The sequence below is a fragment of the Delphinapterus leucas genome, chromosome 10, assembly GCF_059928025.1.
Source record: "Delphinapterus leucas isolate spDelLeu-1000000601 "Yukka" chromosome 10, BTC_Dleu_Yukka2, whole genome shotgun sequence".
Classification (NCBI taxonomy): Eukaryota; Metazoa; Chordata; class Mammalia; order Artiodactyla; family Monodontidae; genus Delphinapterus; species Delphinapterus leucas.
The window spans coordinates 75038263-75041493 of record NC_143138.1 but is presented as its reverse complement, the minus strand read 5'-3'; the positions used below and the strand labels follow the sequence as shown (position 1 = coordinate 75041493).

At 42.1% G+C, this 3231-nt stretch overlaps 1 non-coding gene across 1 annotated transcript; it reads left to right on the top strand.

Moving 5' to 3' along the window:
- Positions 1–492: 492 nt before the first annotated feature.
- LOC149748298 (signal recognition particle RNA) lies at positions 493–792 on the top strand. The gene has a single exon (XR_016394782.1).
- The last annotated feature ends 2439 nt before the right edge of the window (positions 793–3231 follow it).

Below are 3231 nucleotides of genomic sequence, written 5' to 3'. Positions count from 1 at the left end.
ATCTACTGTAAGTAACTAAATAAGGACACCAGAATTTTTGGTTTTATGGATATCCCTCACTCTTAGTGTTTCACAGAAAATCCTTTTAGATTCCATTATTCTTGGCCATGATGAGTATCACTACCTGAGTCTAATTTAGGTAATTTCCCTGCCACTCTAGTGTGCTAGAACAAAAATGAGTATTAATTTACTGCTAATTTAGTGTGCTAACCCTTAATTAGCAACGAGCCTGGTTTGAAATAGCTGATATTGAAAACTCATTAAACTTTTATCCAAAATTAAGCCACAAATGCAAGTGTGTATGCAGACATGCACACAGATGCACGCCCACATACCTTCAACTCGCCATCCAATATGTTTTGGAAATACACTACACGGATATTCGCTTTAAATACATTAGTACTAAACTTAAGTGTCACCATAATAGTGTATCTCATTTAAGAAGCCAACAGACTTGGAGATCAACAGCTGGCTCAGGAAAAAAAGCCCTAAGCCCAGCAAACGTCCATAGTCCCAGCAACTCGGAAGGGAGGCTGAGGCAGGAGGATAGCTGGAGCCCAGGAGTTCCGGGCTGTAGTGCATTATGCCGATTGGGCATCCACACTAATTTCGGCCTCAATGTGGTGAACTCCTGGCAGCAGGGAACCACCAGGTTCTCTAAGGATGGGTGAATCAGCCCAGGTCAGAAATGGAGCAGGTCAAAACTCCCATGCTGATTGCTAGGGAAAAAAAGCCCACAGAGATTCCCAGGTTCAGGGAGCCTTGGAGCTCAAGTGAAACTGTATGTCTCTAACAATACAGTCAATGGAGTGTTCTACAAAACATTTTCTCATTTAATCCTCATGACGGCCTCTAAAGATGGTGTCTATTAATGCCTTTCACTGCTAAGGAATCTAGAGTTCAAAGAAGTTCATGCATCCATCCATCCACCCAGCAAATATCTGAGAGCCTTTTATAACAAAGCTCTCTCCTACGGGACGGGATGCAGTAGTGACAAAACTGACAAAGCCCTCATCGGAGTTTATGTTTTAGAGAGATTAAATAACTTGCCCAAAGGCATACACTCCAATAGGGACACGGCCAGAATTCTAAGTCGTGACTACTTCATTTCTGAACCTTGTTCTTAACCAATACAGCATGATGTCCTCTATGACAGGAGAATATTTAGGAGGAGCTAAAAATTCTTGCTTAGCATTTAATGTTTGCTTACTCCTAAAGGGATATTGGACTTTGCCATGCACAGTCCAGCTCCTCCATTAAACCAGGCCATACCATATGTCTCCTATTCTCTCTCTCTCCTTCTCCCCCCTTCCCTCCCTCCCTCTCACTACTAAGACCTTGGGCATTTGGAGGGACAGGCAGCAAATAATTCTTAATGTCAAACTATGACAGACACTTCTGGTTGCCTATTCAGTGTCCATTCTCCCTTCTTTTCTTCCTATCAGAACCACAATTCTGCTTGGGGCAGCAAATTTCCTAACTAAAGGAGACAATTTCCCAGGCTCCCTTGTACCAGGGATGCTCATGCGAATAAATTCCAACCAATGAGGTATAAGAGGAAGTCCACTGGGTAGACCTTCAAGAAGGTCTTTGCTTTCCTGATGGCAAAAGGACAGATTCAGCTGGCCTACATCTTCTGCCATTTGCCCTGTCTCTCTTTCTGCTGGAGCCTGGGCATGATTTCTGAAGGGGCAGGAGAATGTTGCACCTGTGAAGATTAGGGTCATTTGTAAAGGGTGGCAGAACAGAAAATGGAAGGGGCTTGGGTGCTTCCGGATTTACTCCATCAGCCACATGAATGCTGGGGCACCTCTCCTTGTACGTGAGAAAAGTACACCGCCATTTAGTTAAGCCACTGAAGTTGGATGTGGGTACATGCCACTGCTTACAGTACCCCTGCCATAAAAACACAAAATACAGCACTGATAAATTCAGTGTTGAAGAATCACCACCTCTACACCACTGTCACTATTTCCTGAGTACTTTGCACTGTGCAAGGCATTATGCTAAATTTTCTTACATTGTATAATTTATTCCTCATAGGAAACTTACGAGGGAGGTATTGTTACCACATTTTACAGATGAGAAAATTGAAGCTCAGGGTGATTAAGCAACTTGTCCAAGGTCACTCAGTGAAGCTCTGGGTTTCAAACCTGGCTCCAGGCACAGGATTTGCTCATGTGTCCATCTTTTTGAAACCACATGAAGCAACCTTTGCTGGTATTTTGGAAATATTATTACATTGATGTTTAGTACAATAATGGTCCTAAGAGCAAAGATTAAGATGAATCTAGGTCTCTAATATCTTCAGACTTGCTATTTCAATAAAATATCCTACCTGACATTATTCAAGCCTAACAACTTCTAATTTCTTTTCTTTTTGCTTGTAACCAGAAACAGTATGATAAAGTGTGAAAAACATACCCGCAAGCTCTGAGCATATCCAGGAGAAAATAAAGCCTATTTGCCCATCATGCTCGTATCTAACAGTGATATGTGGAGTTATTAATAGCCTAGGCATGAAGCTCTCTCTCCCCTGGGCTTATTTTGACCACATCAGGATGGATTCTGGAGTTGGGAAACATCGTAAGGGATGAGGTTTTAAGAAGCATGAACAAGTTCAGGGAAGGGCATCAAGTATGGCTGTCACATGAGAAAGACTCAGAGTGGATACCATTGGGCGTATTCCTCATGCCCTTGTCCATCTCTTCTCCCTAGATGCCCTTCTTCACAGTAGCAAACATGACCCCCAATCCCCACATGCTCAGAGTCCAGCTTTTGATTTCACCTGCGTAGGCTAATCCTCTATTACCATTTGGGAAAACATTTTTCTTTGAAGCCATTTGACATTTAATCATAGAAGATTTGATTATTTTTTCACCTTGTTCAAGATTAAATCTGTATTTTACACACACATGTGCACACACAAACCTCTTTAGCTATGCCCCACTCCATCTTCACTCTATGTACATCCTGCCTGATCCAGTTTTCAGGTCTTTTGTAAACATCTGGATTACCTGCCTGAAAATACAAAAACTCTCCCAAAGCCCCCCTCTTTTTTGTTTTGCTCACTAGGAGATGTGCTCACAAGGCCAGATTTAAATGTTTAGCTGCTCAAGCACTGAAAGGATTATGATACTCACTCCCCCATTCATCCCTTCCTCACATGTCATCCCAAGTTAAATCAATACCAGAGGATAAAGTAACATAAATTAAACTCCAATTTTTCTG